The following is a 19823-nucleotide window of genomic DNA, read 5'->3' on the forward strand; positions in this document are numbered from 1 at the left end:
TGTCGCTGAGGCCCCCTGAAAAGCAACAGAACAGAGCCTTGAACCGCCCCTGCAACCTTCCTTTGCTTTCCCCTGGTCGCCGTTGCCATGGTTACCGTCATTACGCGTGATGTTAAAATACACATAAATAAAAACAAAAAAAAACCTCATTACAATGTCATTACCGTCATTATTATGTATTACATTTTCTTATGCAATTACTTCAGAAATGCCCCCAGGAATTCCTCCCGGAATTTATTCAGGAAATATTCCAGGTATTCCTCCAAGCATTCCTACTGAATTTCATCCAGGCATTTCTCCTGGGACTCCTCCGGGTATTCCACCAAAAATTTCTCCAGGGATTACCCCAGGAATTCCTCCAAGTAGTGCTTCAGGAATTCCGCCAGGAATTCCTTGAGGAATTCTTCCTTCAGGAATTCTTTCGGATATTTTTACAACAATTCCTCCAGGAATTTCTCCACGGAATCCTCCATGGATTCCTTCATAAATTCTTTCAGGAATTTATACAGGAATTCCTCTATGAATTTTCCAGGGATTCCTCCGGGAATTCCTCTCGGACCTCCTCTAGGAATTTCTCTTGGAATTCCTGCAAGAATTCCTCCAGAAATAGTTGTCGGGGAATTCCTCTAGAAATTTCTTCAGATTCTTTCAGGGTGTTCAGAAAACTGCTTTCTGAAACGGGATGAAGGCCAAAAACACACTAGGCAAGTTGGTTTGTACTATTCTTTTTTACACTTCACTTTTCCCTTTGTTACACTACACGACTTTACACGCGCGACGGTTGAAAATAAACTGAACTCGGAATGCGCACTCTGCACATATTTATAGTGCGCCGCATGTTCTAGAAAAGTCGCGCGCAGCGCTTTCTAGAATGGTCGCGAACTCGCAGTACCTTTCTGGAGCGGTGATGATGATGACGACAATGATGATCGACCGAGCCACTCACTCCTTCGCGGTGCACTCACTGGAAGGCACTCACTGTCATGTTGTCACCCACTGTTGTCATCGTCGTTGCCGTGCGCTGAAGCTCCGCATGATAAGCCTGTGTTTGTTGTTGTCTGTCTGGAGACACTGCATTGCTCGTTTGTACTGCGTGATGCTGCATGCATATAAAAATGTCGATTTCCTTCCCAACACAGGGATTTCTTCAAGAATTCCTCTAGGGAATTCTTCAGGAGTTCCACCTGGAATTCCACCAGGAATATGCCCAAAAGATCTTCCAGGCATTGCCAGGAGTTTTTCTAAGATTTTTCCAGAAATTTCTCTAAAGGTTCTTCCAGGAATTCCTCAAGTTGTTTCTTTTCCAGGGATTCCTTCAAGATTTCTTCCAGAATATGCTCCAGGGATTCATCCAAGAATTTCTCCAGGGAGTCCTCTATGGAATTCTCCTGGAATTCCTCCAGGGATTCCCTCAGGGTTTCGTTCAGGTATTCCTGCAGGGATTCATCCAGGAATTTCTTAAGAAATTCCTCCACGGATTCATCCAAGAATTCCTCCACACAATTCCTCATGTACAATCTCAATTTTTGATGTAAAATAAATCATCCCATGAACTTGTACTCCATGCTTCAAACGGGTCATTTTACGGTTTGGCAACATTTTATAATATCGAATCGATGTGAACAACATCGATTCAAAGCATTCGATCCGATCCGAATCGATTCACAAAAATCGATGACACAGCCAAACTTGCCCAATGCTAATCGGTAGATCATAGATTCACTTCCGTATTAACAAAGGGAGATTGCAGGGGTATTTCAGGAGGTCCCAAGGATTTTCAGCGGGATACCAGAAGATTTCAGGGGTGTTTGAACTGGGTCCCAGAGGATTTCAACGGATATCAGGAGGACTCAGGGACGTTTCAGGAGGCTTCAGGGGCATTTAAAAACACCAATGGCTTCTCAGGGAGCCTCAACGGGTTCCAGGGCGTTCCAGGGGATCTCTGGTTCTAGGAGGTGGTAGAGGCGTTTCAGGGAACCCAAGAGGGCTTCAGAGGGTACCTAGAAGTTTCAGGCGGTTTCATGGATGCTTCCCCCCTCATTCAGGGGCATTTCAGAGACTCCCAGGGGGTTTCAGGCACTGAGCTGTACAGTAGTGAGGGTCATCGGAACCGTTTTCTCAGATTAAAGCTTTTTTGGTTCCGTTTCGGGTCCTGAGTATCTGTGCAAAATTTGAGCACGATCGGTTGCGTCTACACTTTGCGCATTGCAATTGAAATTTGTATGATATTTTGTATGGGAAAACATACTTTTTTCCATTTTAACCATAAGATGAAAAAGTTTGCCTGAAACTTTTTAACCGATACTGTAAAATGATAGCCTAGGATGTTCTGAAAAACTTTGTTGAAGACCGCAAAGGGATCCGATGCTTGTAAAAATAGTTATAACCAACGAGCCGCATGCATGTGTTTATGTTTTAACATGTAAAGGAATAACAATAGCAACAAAATCATGCTGTTTCGCCAAGCAATGCCAACGAAATAACTTTTTTCAAAAGCATCAGATCACTTCGTGGTCTTCGACAAAGTTTGGGGCTGTCCATAAACCACGTGGTCATGGGGGGTGGGGGGGTTTGGGGTTCGGCCAATGTCCATTTTGTATGGACTAATAAAATGTTTTGTATGGACTAATGACCACGCGGGGGGGGGGGGGGGGTTTGAAAAGTCCCAAAAAAATGACCGCGTGGTTTATGGACAGCCCCTTTTTCAGGACACCCTAGGCTATGTTTTCACTTTATCGGTTACACGGTTTTAGAAATATTCGAGCTTGTTATGAGAGAAATGCAAAAAAGTGTGTTTTCCCATGTAAAACCCAATACAAACTTCAAACGCGATGCGCAAAACCGATAGTGCCCAAATTTTGCACACTTATTTGGGTCCTGAAATGGGATCAAAAAAGCTTTGATCTGATGGGATACCATTGAATTTTTCATTTTTTCATATAAACGATGACCCACTCTATTGTTTATATACACAGCAACAAATTCTGATAATGGCATATCAATCGTCGTAAAAATGGCTGAATTTAGTTTACCAATCATTACAATGTATAGTATCGGACCGCTAGATAAATAAGTATTGTAAACAGGGGTCAAATTGATCATTCGAGTACTACATTGTAATTCCATACTAAGAACTTTTAAGGACAAGGTATTTGGAGTACATAGCTCAAAATTTCTAGAGCACCGTTTTTTAGAACCGTTGAACGGATTTGGATGAAAATGCATCACGCTAATTGTTCAGTGGTTGTCAACAGGGTGATGCATTTTAATCCAAATCCGTTCAACGGTTCTTAAAAACGGTGCTCTAGAAATTTTGAGCAATGTACTCCAAATACCTTGTCCTTAAGCGTCGTAATGATTTTGAACTTCTCACTTCATCTAGTTCACAGATGTCTAGAGAGAGTGTGGACTTTAATTTTTTATTAGAAAATAGTGCATTTTTTTTAAATTTCAAATGTATTTATCACTTAGCTTAAATCATTGCTACTAAACCACTAAACATTAAACTGCCATTATGACTTCCCGGGTTTTTTTTTGTTTCAACATTTTTGTGGAGCCTTGGTTATGAAGTTATGTAGCTGTTCTGAACATGAAGAAGTTGAAAAAACCATGTTTTTGATGAAATAGACATTTATTGTGATAGAACTTATTATTTCAAAGAAAAAAGCCTACCTTTAGGCGTTTATGGGGGCAATTCAAAATTTTAATTTTACTTTTTAAGAGTCAAAGTCCCTAGTCCCTAGACGATCCCCGGCTTTTCGGGCCCGTATGAAGTTGATCACCAATATTAACTTCTTTTTCCCGATCAGCCTAGATAGCTGTATAGTGTCGGTAGCGGTTGGTTCAGCTGGCTAAGAATAGCACCACGGATCGCCTGTTCCAGTGGTAGGAATCCACTAATCAGGTGACCCCAAATTCAAGATGTTATGCGGCTTTATACTTACCGTTCCTAGAAATGAATGGTTATAGCGGGGTCTTATAAAACCCTAATCGCAAACGGAGCCTGTAAAGTACCAGGACACCCTCCACAGTATTTTTCCCTTACTGCGCTAACCGGAGCAATAGCGCGGTGGGCCTTGTGTTTCTCCGAGACAATCAGCTGCCCTTCTTCAATCTCATACTTGAGGCTGAATAAGGGCGGGATTATGAAGATGCAATTGAATAGTTTAAATTTTCACCTATATGGTTTCGCATTACGCGATTTAAACAGTGTATTCTGTGCATCCTCGCCTTTGGTGCAATCGATACCGATCTGGCTTTATTGTTGCTGTTCTTTTTTGTGCTGTGGTTGTTAAGAGTTTAATCTTGTCTAGTTTGGGTAGTGGCTATGGTTAGGATAGCTCAGATCAATCTTCAGCATAAAAGAACATCAACGATCAATCTTTGCAGACTTATGCAAAATTATACATCCCAAGAAAATGGCATTAGTCCAAGAACCTTACTTTCGTAAGGGAAATTTCTATCAAGGAAACCTTGTGAACCCGGCGTTTGCTACTATCAGTAAAAATGAAATGGCAACTCGCGTGTCATACCTCGAGCATGTGTGCTTGTCAACAACGCAATCGTTGCTACACTCATCTCTGAACTAACCACTTGTGCTATCACATTCGATATCTGTTGAAACCTCAACAGGAAATACATCTATTGTTCGATTTATTTACAACCATCCCCTATGGATGCTTTCAAGCAAGTTATCGCATACTGCACTTCAAAAGGCCTTCGGCTGATTGTTGGCGTTGATGCTAATGCTCACCATATAATCTGGGACAGCTCTGACATTAACTTGAGAGGCTCCAGTTTGATGGAGAACTTAAGTAGTACAGATCTAGGATTACTTAACAAAGGCAACCACCCCACCTTCATGGTATCTGTTTTGCTCTAGTAGAATTAGCCACTAGTTGATCAATTGGTTTGTGTCAGATGAATCTATCTGACCATCGCTACATCTTTTATGAAGACTTGAATGATACTTCGCCAACCTTGCGTTTCAGGAATCCTCGGTCAACAAACTGGGATGTTTTTTTCTGATTTGGTTGCGGCCAAATTTCATAGATACTCACCATTCATTGACACTCCAAGTGATTTAGATGATGCCGTTGATACAACAACGACCTTCATCATGGAAGCTTTTGAAGAAGTGGTCTACGGTCTGTGAAGATCACAAAAGGAACCCCTTGGTGGACCTCTGATCTGGCCAAGCTCAGGAAACAATGTAGAAAGAGTTGGAACAGACGACGTTCGGCTGGATCGGAACCTTTCAGGACGACTCGCAAGGCCTACCAGAAAGCTCTTCGGTCTTCTGAACGGTTCGGCTGGAAAAACCTTTGAACAAATGTTTCCAGTTTGAGTCGGTCGGTTGAACAAAATCCTTGCAAAATCTAAGGATTTTCGGGTGAACGAACTTCTTTTGCCAAATGGAGATTGTACTACCTCTGATTAGGAAGTTATGGAATGTTTATTCAGTACACACTTTCCCAGATGAGTCATCGTCACATCCGTGATGTTCATTTGTCTAACATGCCTCTTCATGTGATCCAACATGCCTACCAATCTGGCAAGCCCACTGTGACTGTTTTACTCAAAGGTGTTTACGATATCGGAAAATCATTCAGTCAAAAGCAATCTTGCTTGTTGTCTTAGATATCTAGGATGCTTTTGACAACGTGCCTTTCGATGCCATATTGCAAACCGCAGGAGTTATGGTATATCTCCAATGATTTGCAATGAATTGGATTTACCAAATGCACAAAACCCGACATCTTTTCTCGATATTTCAATGGCACAAATTCCCCAAATGAAGGACAACATGCCTCTGGGTGTCGACCTACGGATACATTTCCCGGTTGTTATCGCGAAATACCGCGTAGATTTCTTTTTATAGTTTCCTTAGTGTTCTTATTCGGATTGCGCTTAAATGGTGTTCCTTTCAGGAGTTCTTTCCGGGATTTCTTCCAAAGATTTTTGCTGGATTTGTTCCCAGAATTCAAATTTTCATGTGCTTCTTCTAGAGTTTCACCCCGGACATTTCTTAAAAATTCTCGCGGGATTTCTCTTGAAGTTTCTCCCGGTTTCTCTCAGAGTTTTCAAGATTTGGTCTAGAATATCTCCTAACCAAAGTAATCAAAAGTTCTGTTTCCCATAAAATACAATTTAAAGTTTCACAAAGTTCAGATAATGTTCCGACTGGCACTTTTTGGTTTCTCAAGAGGTAAACAATGAGCCTTGCCGGAACTTGCAAGTTCATAGAAGTTCGTTTCGGTAGCTTGGCGTTCTGATGAAGACTTAACCTTCGGGCAGTCGCGTCTTCGACTACCTACAACGGCACTACGTTCACGCTGTGCATCACAAGCGTGCATTTTTCATGGAGCGTGTACGCAGTACACGATGCGACCGCTCCCGGGTTATCATTTACGTTTAGCATACATTTATTAGTAAGTTTGAATAGAAGACATATTTGAATTGACTAAATCAATAAATATTGGTTCAATTAAAGAAAATAAATGTTGCTTACCGGATTCGAACCGGTAGCCGTTGCATGAGAGCCCTACGCTGAACCACAACACCACAACTTCAATGTATTGCACAAAGGGTTGGATCTGATTTGAATCAATTCTCTGTCGGAAGCTAGGTTTGCACACTGGCGTTTGTCAAGAATGTACAGCAGCGCAGCGGTAAGTCAGCAGTCTACCACGCAGGAGGATCCGGTTCAAATCTACATAGGAACAACAAAGTATATGTAAGTAATATAATGGATGTAATTTCGGACTTGATTCGCACACCTGACAGATCTGATACATGTTTGTTTTTATGTTCATTTCAAGAAAGTTCCATCAGAAAATGTTTAGAAAGCTATCCAGCTACCTTATGTGCACTTTCAAGCTCCGTTGATTATTTAAAAATGAAGCTGTCTAGAAGGTTAACAAGTAACCTTTTACAAGCAGCTTAGCTTATAAAGTGCCCTCTTATCTGAACTTTTGTTACTTGGAAAAACTTTTCCCGGATTTTCTTCCAGAGATTCTCCGAGCCCGTCCATTAGCTACGTTGACTCTTAGGGCGGAAGGGGTGGGGGGTCTGGCCAAAGTCCATGGTCCACATAAAATCATGTATATACAGGGTACGAAAAACGGATCACGCCGAAAAACAAACGCTTTGTCATATGCGGTGCATGTCGGCAACAAAGCCGCTCCGCAACAAACGTATGTCATGCGATGAGAGCAATAAAACAAACATCGCTTGCCGTGCGTGTGCCGATATTCCGGTTTTTCTGCTGAGATTTTCAAGCCACATCATCGAATTCATAAGCATTTGGACGAATTACGACTCTTGCAAACCTCAGAGTCGAGTTTCAGTTGTAAAACAATGCGAAAATCACGATGTGAATAGAACGAGACAAATATTCCTACCGTTTTTGTTGTGAACAAACTCGGAAGCGATTTTGTCATTATCTGCTAACAAAAAAAACAAAGCGTTGTTGCCATGCCTTCTTTGTTGCCTATTTTTCGCTTGCGGTGCCACATTCTGCGTACACTGTATTATGTTTCCAGTTCAAAACCGAATTAGCGACATTTTTTCTTTGACTTCCGCTGCTTTTGCCTTGCGTTAAACACAATGTCGGAAGTGGGGCGCTGTATAGAGCACCAGGTGTACAATACAGCGCCCCACTTCCGACATTGTGTTTAACGCAAGGTTAAAGCAGCGGAAGTCAAAGAAAAAATGTCGCTAATTCGGTTTTGAACTGGAAACATAATATATATATAAAATCCCAGCGTTGTCTGTCTGTCTGTCCGTAACGCTTTGAAATGTTTCGTTGAAATGTTTCACCATAGGAGTGTTCTGCAACATCAATATTCTAAAAATTCTAAGAACTTTCTGGAAGTACCAGAAAATAAATAACGTTCTGGAATGCTCTAAAATATGGAACTTCTTAAATTTTCGAGAATCCCCTTGAAGTTTCTGGACGCTTCAGAAAGAAGAAGAAGAAAAACCTTCTGCAGCATTATGGAACACCTTTTTTTTGGCGTAACGTCCCAACTGGGACAAACCCTGCTTCTCAGCTTGTGTCTATGAGTCAGTTATTATCTGAGAACTTCGGCTTCTAATAACCACTTCTAAGTTGTTAAACGTTTTAGAAAAGAACCTTCTAGAATTATATTGGGAAAAGGTTATGGACGTTAGGGAATGAGCAATGAACCAAAAAAGAACCTTCTAGCATGTTCTGGAACATAAAAATCCATAAAATTTCCAGAAACCTCCTGAAAGATATTGAACGTTACAAAAGTAAAACAATCATCTGAGATATTCTGGATATCACACTTCTTCAAATATCGAAAACTTTCTGTGTGTTACTGAACGTTTCAATCAAAGAAAGGAGAAGAACCTTCTGGAATGTTCTGTACACTTTTCATTCTTAATTTCAAGAACTTTCTGGAAGTTAATGAAAGTTCAAGAAAGAAGTAAAGGGCCTTCCAAAATGTTCTGGAACACCAAAATTCATTAAATTTCGAGGCCTTTCTAGAGATTACTGAATGTTTCAGAAAGAAGAATAATAATCTACGAAAATGTTCTAGCTAATCAAAATTCTTACAACTTTCGAGAAGTTACTGGACAAAACCAAGACAAAGACCTTCTGCAATTTTTTTTAAATTTTGGAAAAGTGTCTGAGAGTTTGTGAACGTTCCAGAAAGATTGAAAAATACCCTTTAAGAAGGTTCTGAAACAACCAAATTCATAAAATGTTTGAGAAATTTCTGGAAGCTACTGAGCATTCCAAATGAAAACAGAAAAAAATCTCTAGAATATTCTGGAACAACTTCCCAGGTACTCTCTAGAAGTTAGTGAATGTTTCAGAAAGAATAAGAAAACTAACCTTCTGAAATTTTCTGGAACAATATTTTTAATGCCGATTATGATCGGGGAGTTTGTCAACGTTCAAGAAAAAAAAATGTCAAATGGTCCTTCTGAAAAGTTCTGGAAAATCAGAATTCATTAAATTTTGAAAAAACATTTTTTTCTAGCTAACGTGGCTAGCCACGTCGGGTCAGCTAGTACGAAAATGGTCTTTCTGAGATTTTTCTTAGAGATATTTCTCGGGATTACTACCGAGGGGCTGCTTTTGGGATTTCTGTAATCAAGGATTACAGACTCCTCCCGGAGTTCTTATCGGATTTTTTACAGGAGTATTTCTCGGAAAACCTTCTGGGATAACCTACGAAATTCTTTGAAAATAACCGGAACAATATCGTAAATAATACTATTGAGGTAATCCTGTAAGTAACTTCGGAACAAAACCCGAGAAAAACTAGAACAACTCGGAAACATTTCAGAGAGCAATCCCGGGAGAAAATAGTTGGGAAATTCCAGGAAATACCCTGAAAACCTTTAAGAGAAATCCTGAGAGGAAGTACGCAAGAAATTTATGGAAGAACTTCTACAGAAATCTCACATGTATCCCAGAATTTCGGATGGATTTCCAGAAAGAATCACGCGAGAAACTTTGGAAAACGTTGAAAAGAGAGGTATTCCTGTCGGTACCCCGAGAAGAACTCCCGGCGAAATCCTGAAACGAACACCGATAAAAACTCGGAAGGAATTCTGGGAGAAAATCCTAACAAACTTCCGGATAGAATAATGGGAGAACTTTTCAAGAAATTCAGCACAAAAAAATCCAACTTGGAGGAATTTAAAAACGAAGTCTGGATCGAATCCTAAAGAAAATCCCTGAAAGTGTTTTTATGATCAGGTTTCAGGAAAATTTAAGGGGGGCTCCTCGGGAGTTTCAGGGGCGTTTTAGAGGCTTCAGGTGGTACTGGAAGTTTCAGGCGGTTTCATGGGTGCTTCACGGGGTCTCAGAAGCCTCCTTTACCACTATCGTTGTAATGCTTTCACCCTCATGTCTAATGTTGCATAATACCGTCACAAACTACATTCAAGCTACATTCGATGCATGAATAATGTTTGACTTGAATACGGAAAGTGGCACCATGGAGGCGTTGTGTTGTGGGGTGGCGGTGGATTTCAGGTACCCATGTATTGTCCGAGGTGGTTTTAGGGGGTATTGTAAGGGTGTTAGGTGCGTTTCATGGGGTCTGAGGGAGTTTCAGGGGGATTCAGGAAGTTTCAAAACATTTTCGATACGCTTCAGAGGCGTTTTTGGGGATTTCGGAGGGTCGAGGGTGCGCTACTAGGGGTCCGAGGGGATTTCGAAGGCATTTCAGGAAGTTTTAGAGCATTTTCGACGGGTTTCAGTACGTTTTTGGGGTTTCGGAGGGTCTCAGGTGGGTAACAAGGAGTTCGAAGAGGTTCTCGAAGGCATTTCAGGAATTTCAGGGCATTTTCAGATACCCCCTTACAAAAACCCTTGAAACCCCTTGAAACGTCCTTGAAATGTCCCTAATACCCCCTAAATGATGTTCTTGAAACCCATCTACGTAACCTTGACCAGAAATGCATCGAAACGTGCCTTAAACCTCCGTAATGCAATTCAAACGCCCATGAAATCACCAAAATCAATTTGAAATGCCCCTGAAATCCCTTGCAACGCCTTCCCAAAGGCTCCAGAAACCTCCTGAAATGATACCAAACGCTCCAAAAAACCTCTAGGATCGCTCTTAAAACGTTTTTGAAGCCCTTTGAAATTTTGGAAATGCCGTTGCTACGCCTTTTAAAGGATTATGAGACTTCCTTTCCCTTAAACATGAAGCCCCTTGAAACGTCCCTTTAACCTTCCAAATTCTATTGAAACACAGGGAAAACAGGGCCCTCTAAAACACCAAGAAGACCTGATGGAACGCCCTTAAAGGGCTCCTGAAATCCCCTGCAGTTCTTAGAAACCCTCTTTTTTGTGGTCTCTGGGTACTTCCTGGAAACTCCATTGGTCCCATCTTAAGTGCCCAGGAGCAAGACCTCTTCTCGGAGGTCGTCAAGATCGCCAACAATTCCAATTCCAATTGAGTTGGCCTACGCAGTGCTACTAGAGAGAGAGTGCGCAAAATCGTACGATGAATTAGATCCTATTATCACATCCATCTCTAAAACAAAGTGCAAATTAAATATAACAACAACTAGAAACAACACGCATTCTACGCAAATACAAATGGTACATATGTTTGTTGTGCCGGCCGGTTCGGGCTATATCTGTCCCCGTAGCGTCGTGATGCGCTGATTGTCTCTTGTTGACACAAAATTCTGAAAAAGAGTCAGTCCGGCGCACGGTGTTCGGAATAATGACAAACAAACGACGACACATTGCCACTGCGACAGGACAGGGTGCTATGGTTGACGTCACTGATTGCGGCGTGTTTTGCAGCAGCTACATGTACGTGTTTTTATGGTCTTGAATAAACAGATATCTGAGCGCAGTTCGGCTTTTGCTCAGACAAACAGCATACGACACGGGCAAACTTTCCATCCAACAATCACTAGTTGGAGTTTTATTGGGCTCGATTGAATGTTGAATATTGAAAATAATGAATATAAATTTGCGCAAACTATCTTGGCTTAAATTTTTATCAACTTTGACGTTTCATTAAGTTTAGAATCAGTAACGTTGTCAACAAAGCGGGAGAAATTTGCAGGGAACTGCAAAACTCTTAAGTGATGAGCGATAATAGTGCCACTCAGGCCCGGATTAAGGATTGTGGGGGCCCGGGGCCCGAGCGGATGTGGAGGCCCTTCTGAGAGATGACCAAAAATGTTTTTCCTTATTTTCGAACAATTGCTCAAGTAATATGAAAAATAAAGCTAATGTTAGCAAGCAAAAAAGGTTTTTGTGGGGGCCGCAAAAATGTGGGGGCCCGGGGCCCGGGCCCCCCCGGCCCCCCCTTAGATCCGGCCCTGGTGCCACTTTGACACGCATTAGTACTCTGCATCTTCATAGGTGTCACAGGAAACAACATCGAACCTTGTCAAACTACAATACTTCAAAAATAACTCTAAAGTTCAAATTTAGGGGAGCTGAATAAGGGATTCTATCTTTCTGTTGTGCACTTTTCTAACTTAACAACGGGTTGGAAAATTTGAAATAAATAGCTAACACTTACAACATAATTATAACACCTATACAATTATACTCGCAATCTGAATAGGCAAAATCAACAACAAACATAGAATGGAGCAAATTCGAGCAACGACCCAGTCTGAATATATATGTAGCAGGTAGATATGTTTATGCTAATGAAAGTAATAAACCAGAATTTCGAGTTTGAGTTTGTTGCGTGTCTTTAGCTCTCTTTGCTGTTTCAATCGTTTGAATGTATACCTACAATCAACACCACTAAAACGACTAAAACACCTGAACAGCTCAGACTAGAGCCCAACACGCCACATCACACCGACTAAAAGCACGGTGTCGATAGAGACGCCTCGTCTTGTCGCCGTCGATAATAATTGAAGTTTGTAAGGTGTTGTTGCCCATCACTTCGTTGTAAGCTAACGATGTAATGAACGAACCCAGTTATCAGCGGACTTTTTTCTTTACTTATCTCTACATTCGATGACTGTGAATAAATGCAGTCGAGATAAATACCCATCAACGAGGCTCAGCCGTCCATGTCCATGATGAGATAATTACCACACCAATAATACTCATCGGATCGGATCTCACGTACAGTACAGTATACGTTACATCGCAGAATATGTGGCACATCTAGCGTGTTTATGCGATGCGAGGGATTTTATTGTTTCCACGTTCTTCCGGTTCTTCGTCCGTCGGGGGGCACAGGCGCGTTGAGCTCGTGTCAAACTTTTGCTCCAGCACTAATGCTTTCTCGCACCGGGTTTGATGTAGAGTAAACTAATACCAGGGCTGGTAGCGAATACACACATTCTAAAGTCAGTATGCCCAACATATCACATAAACGGGTAATTCGCATATTGGGTTCTTCAAGCGTGTTGAGATTATCGCATAATCTGAATATCTACCAAAAAATTAATTGAAATCCAAAATTTCATAATTCTTGGTGGGCTGAAACTATATTTAGGAAGCTTTCAAGAATGTTTCAGACGATTTTCAGAGGCGTTTCAGGAGGTTTACGGAGAGTTTAGCAGGCTTCAAGAGATTTTCAGAGAAGTTTTAAGGCAGTTCAAGGTGTTTCAGGAGAGTTTCAGGGGATTTGGAAGGAGTTTCCAGGGTGTTATAGAGGAGTGGCCTGAAGCCTATGTTAATTAAGTTGTTTGATATTATACTTTTCTACACTTATTACTGTTCCTACCTCTCAAGTAAATAGACGTAAACTAGTTGTAGTCTTTAATTCATTGGAGTTGTGACAATTGGCGACGTGAAGTCACTCAGGAGAATCCAGATTAAGGACACATTTCTCCGGCTCACAGAACTGGTAGCAAGTCAACAACAACAGATATCATTGCTCAACTGGGCCGGTCAAGTCAATCAACCGGGAAGCGAGAGGATCATCGAAACGCTGGCCATAGGAATTGAGGTTTTCTATTACGATCCAGACTTACCTTACCGGTCAGGCTAAGGCCGGGGTGGCCTCTGCTGTACATAGTAGCCGCCTCCATTCCACTCGGTCCATGGCTGTTTGTTTCCAGTTCCGCACTCTGCGTAGGGTCCGCAGATCGTCCTCCACTTGGTCGACCCACCTAGCTCGCTGCGCTCCACGTCTTCTTGTACCGGTCGGATGACTCTCGAGAATCATTTTCGTTGGGTTGCTATCCGACATCCTGATGACATGACCCGCCCACCGTAGCCTCCCGATTTTCGCGGTATTGACGATGGTTGGTTCTCTCAGCAGCTGATGCAGCTCGTGGTTCATTCGCCTTCTCCAAGTCCCGTCTTCCATCTGCACTCCGCCGTAGATGGTACGCAACACCTTCCGTTCGAAAACTCCAAGGGCGCGTTGGTCCTCTGCACGTAGGGTCCATGTTTCGTGCCCATAGAGGACGACCGGTCTAATCAACGTTTTGTAGATGGTTAACTTCGTATTACGGCGAACTTTTTTCGATCGTAGAGTTCTGCGGAGTCCAAAGTAGGCACGATTTCCTGCCACAATGCGCCTCTGAATTTCTCTGCTGGTGTCGTTGTCGTCGGTCACCAGTGAGCCCAAATACACGAATTCTTCAACCGCCTCGATTTCATCACCGTCGATATGAATTCGGGGTGGCGGGCGCGGTGATTCCTCCCTGGAGCCTTTTGCCATCATTTACTTTGTCTTCGACACATTTATGACTAATCCGATTCGCCTGGCTTCACTCTTTAGTCGGATTATACGTTTCCGCCATCGACTCAAATTTACGAGCAATAATATCAATATCATCGGCGAAACCAAGCAGCTGAACGGACTTCGTGAAAATCGTCCCACTCGTGTTTATCCCCGCTCTTCTTATTACACCCTCCAAAGCAATGTTGAATAGCAAGCACGAAAGACCATCACCTTGCCGTAACCCTCTGCGAGATTCGAAGGGACTCGAGAGTGTCCCTGATACTCGAACTACGCACATCACTCGATCCATCGTCGCCTTGATCAACCGTATCAGTTTATCCGGGAATCCGTATTCGTGCATAATCTGCCATAGCTGTTCTCGATCGATTGTATCATACGCCGATTTGAAATCGATGAGCAAGTGATGTGTGGGCACGTTGTATTCGCGGCATTTCTGCAACACCTGGCGGATGGCGAACATCTGGTCCGTTGTAGCGCGTTCACCCATAAATCCAGCCTGATATTGCCCCACAAACTCTCTTGCAATCGGTGATAGACGGCGGCATAAAATTTGAGAGAGTACCCAAGTAACCACAAGCATTATAACATTGCACGAATTAGACTGAATATCAACCTTTGCAATGCGAAATGCAGTAATTCCACACTTGTCATGCAATAATCCTTTAGATTGGCATTATCAATGTGATGATGCATTGCATTTTTCTTTACATTCGGGTTTATGAAAAGGTGATATAAGATAATCCAATAATTCAACACTGCAAAAACTGAATAAATGCAATGTACAAACTAGCAAAGTTTGCTCTAACAATACAATTATAAAAGCTTGACTCTAATGGTAAACAAATGAAATCAAGAAGATTGAACAACTTTACGGTCAACTCTAGCGGTCTTCAACATTTCTGGTTCGACTCCCGACCAACTTAATCCCCGTTTGAGCCATCGATCGGCGACAGCAAAAGCTATTCAGAGATGAACTTTTCTCTTTTCTGTACGCTGCAATCACATGCCAATAACGATAGAAATCACAATTAGCATATGAGCAATGTGCGAAGGGTGTTGTAGTCGAGGTTTTTATTTTCTTATGTTGATTAAATATCTTCTAAAATGCATTATGTAATTTTCAGTAATTTATCGGAATGTGATAGTTTACTGTATTCTATTACATATGACATAGTCGTTTTACCCTCTACTACAATGATTGAGATAGAAGAACATTTTCCTTTTAGTTAATGAAATATCTGTTGTTATCACTGCAGCAGAAACGGTCCAAGGTGCCAGCGCGTATGGAACTCATCTAGCGGTCTTCAACACTTCTGGTTCGACTCCCGATCCGACTACAAAAAAATAATGGTTCAAACATTAATGTGTGAGGGCATCAGTACCGTCGATAACGAAACGGTGCTAAAAATAGATTTTTGTTTTGGTTTTTCGTGTTGCACGTATCAAGCATGTCAAATGCAAATGTACAGCACATGCATTTATATTACTTTAGCAATGGCTGTCAGCGTGCTGCAATATGTGGCACTAATTTGATTTTAGTGGGGCCCTTTTCGACTTTAATATTGCTTCAATGGGGTGTTTAAAGTAATGCAGCATTATATTCATAATTTTAATTATCAATATATGGCAAAATTGATGCACTTATATACGGCTTTGTGGTTACTTGGGTATCTTGTAGGCAGCGCTCAGTAGTGTAATCGCGCGGTAGTTCCCGCAATCCAACTTGTCGCCCTTTTTGTAGATGGGACACACGATACCTTCCATCCATTCCTCCGGTAATACTTCCACCTCCCAAATCTTGGTAATGACCCAGTGTAGTGCTCTCACCAGTGCTTCTCCACCGTATTTTAGAAGCTCGCTTGGTAGTTGATCTGCTCCAGCGGCTTTGTTGTTTTTCAACCGGTCAACCTCCTCCTCAATCTCTTGAAGGTCAGGGGCCGGAAGTCTTTCGTCCTGTGCACATACTCCTAGATCTGTTACCTCGCCACCTTCGGTACTTGCAACGTCGCCATTGAGGTGCTCATCGTAATGCTGCCGCCACCTCTCGACCACCTCACGCTCGCTCGTGAGAATATTCCCGTGATTATCTCGGCACATGTCGGCTTGTGGCACAAAGCCTCTGCGCGAGCGGTTCAGCTTCTCGTAGAACTTTCGTGTGTCCTTAGCGCGGTACAGCTCTTCCATCAATGATAGGAACCCTGTCCCAGTTATGACTACATTTTATAACTTCGGTTCCTTTTCGCACTATTTGCATGCATTTCTTATGGGATTAGCCATAATTGGTACACTATGGCGAAAAAGGGTGCAAGGAAGCCAAAATTTTAAGGAAAATGATTTATTTCTACCATAATTTGAGCAAAATGTGGATTTTAAATGAATGCAATCATCTTTTGTGAACGCGATCTGTTGTTGACATTTTTTTATTGTTGATATATATCGTTAAAGGGTGAAAATCAACTATAGCGAATAAATGGTACTATAGCCATAATTGGTACACTTACCCTATATGGTTAAAATTTGAAATGGTCTATCAAAAGAAAGGGGGCAAATATTGGATTTTGCCCGTTAGATCCAGACAGGTAATACAAGTCATGGGAGACAAATTTCCTGATCATCAGGGATATCTCAGCCTATAATATTATGTGGTTATTGTGTGCGCATTCCAAACTTAGTAGATTATATTTAAGTAGACATAGAAGCTCAGTTCAACTATATATCATATATCTTAGAGTTGTTCTAGAATCTAGATCATTCAAACCATTCTAAAGTTGAGGGATCCGATTTACTATTATGATGACCTAATTGAGAATTCTTCCAGGAGTTTTGCCGGAAATTTTTTTCAGAATGCGGTCCATCTCCAGTAGCGAAAATTCCTCCAGGTGTTTTGACATGTAATCCATAGACCGTAGAGGAGTTGCTATTTTGCTATTAATTGATTTTGCTAAGGCATTCGATCGTGTTTCGCACTTCAAGTTAGTTATAAAGTTGTCCACTAAATTCAGTTTTTCTCAAAATGCTGTTAAATTAATTCAGTCTTATTTGAGCGAACGTCAGCAAACCGTTTTTCACAATGCTGTTTTCTCTAATTTTAATTACATAAAATCTGGTGTACCCCAAGGTTCCGTCTTGGGGCCACAGTTATTCTCTTTATTTATAAATGATTTACCATCAAACCTGGAGTATTGCTCAGTTCACATGTTTGCTGACGATGTTCAAGTGTATCTGTGTGCCTCCGGTGAAGTAGACATTGATGATATGGCCAGGAAAATTAACCATGACCTAAATAATATATTACGATGGTCCCAGAACAATCTTTTAGCTGTTAACCCATCGAAAACAAAAGCAATGCTGTTTTGTAAGCTTAAAATCTGCCCTCGACCTCCTTCAATATATTTTGATGGAGAAAGAGTACAGTTTTACGAGAAATTGGAAAATTTAGGGGTAATTTTCTCTTCAAATTTGTGTTGGGATGCTTTTGCAAATTCCCAATGCGGTAAGGTTTATGGTACTTTGAAAAAACTTAACTTAGTTACCAAACATCTGTACACTACAATGAAAATCAAACTTTTCAAATCTCTAATACTTCCACATTTCATGTATGGAGATTTTGTTTATAGCAATGCGTCAGTTTCATCGCTTAACAGACTACGAGTAGCACTAAACTCATGTGTTAGATACGTTTTCAATCTTTCTAGATACTCACATGTATCTCACCTACAAAAAGTTTTATTGGGATGTTCTTTTTCAAAGTTTTATAGCTATAGAGCATGCTTACATATTTATGCCATTATTAATAATAAGTCACCTCAATATCTTTACAATAAACTTCAGTTCATGAGAAATTCGAGAACTTTGAGCCTAATAATACCTCAACATTTTTCTGCATACTACGGCCATTCCTTGTTTGTGAGTGGCATTAGCAATTGGAATCGTTTATCTACGACACTTAAGTCATCTGTTACTTTATGTGGTTTCAGAAAGGGTCTGCTTGGGGAACTTGAACGCGTGCAGTAGAAGTCAAGGAATCAGGAAATTCAGGAACTTAGACAGTAAGAGTCAAAATGTTTGTCAAATATGAATTCACCACAGTGTAACATTTTAAGAAGGTTTTCCTTACGTTACATGATTTTCAATAAACAAATAATAATAATAATAAATCTTCCAGCAGATCCGCCGAGAGTTCTCACAGCAGTACCATCTGGAATTTCTGGGGATTTTTTAAGGAGTTCCAACGGGAATTTCTACAGAAGTTTCACTAGAAATTTCTCTAAGAGTTCTACTGGAAACCCTATCAGGAGTAAGATTATGACTTTATCGATGAATTAAACCAGGAATATTCCACTCGTTCCATTGGGATTCATCCACAAGTTCCACTAGGAATTCGTGTAGGAGTTACACTGAGAATTCCTTTGTATCATCAGTAACTCTTTTAGGAATTTGTCTAGGAATCCCTCTAGGAGTTTTACCGAGAATTTCTCTAGGAATTCCACCGGGAATCCTCCAAAAGACCCGATGGGAATATCTCTTGAATATCCGCCGGAAGTTCTTTAGCAGTTCTTCCTGGGGATGTTTGTGGTAGTTCCACCGGAAATTTCTGTAGAAGATGTTTTTGTAGAAGTTGAAGGGTGAATCATTAGAAATATCTCTAAGAGATCCTCTGGGAACTGCTGTAGGAGTTCCATCGCAAATCCCTCTAGGAACTCCACCGAGAACTCCTTTAGGCGTACCACTGGTAATTCCTCTAGAAGTTCCACCGGGAATGCCTCTCCGGAAACTATTTCAAAACTATCTTTTTTGTGTGTTTTTTTTTTTTAATTCCTTCAGAATCCACTCGGGTGTTCCTCCGGGAAGTTTTCTGAAAGTTTTGTGATCTTTTCCAGAAGTTTCTGGAGAATCTTTTCCAGGAGTTCCCTATAAAATTTTTACTAGTAGTTGTTTCGACAATTCTTCTAAGAATTGCAGTTGCAGTTTCTCCGAAAAAACAAATGATTCCTCGGAGGGTTACTCCAAAACCTGGCCCGAAAATTTCCGGGTTCTCTCGAGAAATGCTGGAACTTCCTTTTCACATTTTTTCCAGATTTCTTTTAGCAACTCTTTCAAGAGCTTCTTCATGAACTCTACCAGTAATCTGTGAGTGAATTCTACTAGGAGTTGCAGCAGTTTTTATCGAAAAGTCTTTAAGGAGTTCCATGCAAACAACAGCAAAAATATTCCGTAGATTCTTCTACGAATTTCTCTGGAAATTCTCTCATTTTTCGGGAGTTCTTCCAGGAAATTCCTCTGGGATTTCATTTTAGATTTTTTCCAGGAATTTCTGTGGAGATTCTTTCAGGAATATCTCTGAGAATTGCATCCTTCAGTTGTTACTGAAATTCTTCCACGAGTTTCTTGAAGGATATTGCCAGGAATTAGTATATCTAATAGTTATACTAGCGATTCTCCCGGAAGTTCCTTCAGAAATTCGTCCTAAAGTTCCTTCGAATTTTTTGCTGCAAGTTTCGTCTATAATTCTTGCAGAAGAACCTCCTGGAGTCTTTGCAAAGTTACTCCTGGAGTTTTCCTTTGAAATTTTCTTCCGAAAATTCCTCCGAGATTTCTTCCAAATATTTCTTCGGAAATTCTGACAGAAGTTTTTGCATGATCTCT

General features: G+C 41.1%; 1 protein-coding gene across 1 annotated transcript in view; it reads right to left on the bottom strand.

Moving 5' to 3' along the window:
- The window catches only part of LOC115256851 (alanine aminotransferase 1), a 64211-nt gene that overhangs the window by 26388 nt on the left and 18000 nt on the right, over positions 1-19823 (bottom strand). The window lies entirely within an intron of this gene.

This window comes from Aedes albopictus, chromosome 1 (assembly GCF_035046485.1).
Source record: "Aedes albopictus strain Foshan chromosome 1, AalbF5, whole genome shotgun sequence".
NCBI classification, from domain to species: Eukaryota; Metazoa; Arthropoda; class Insecta; order Diptera; family Culicidae; genus Aedes; species Aedes albopictus.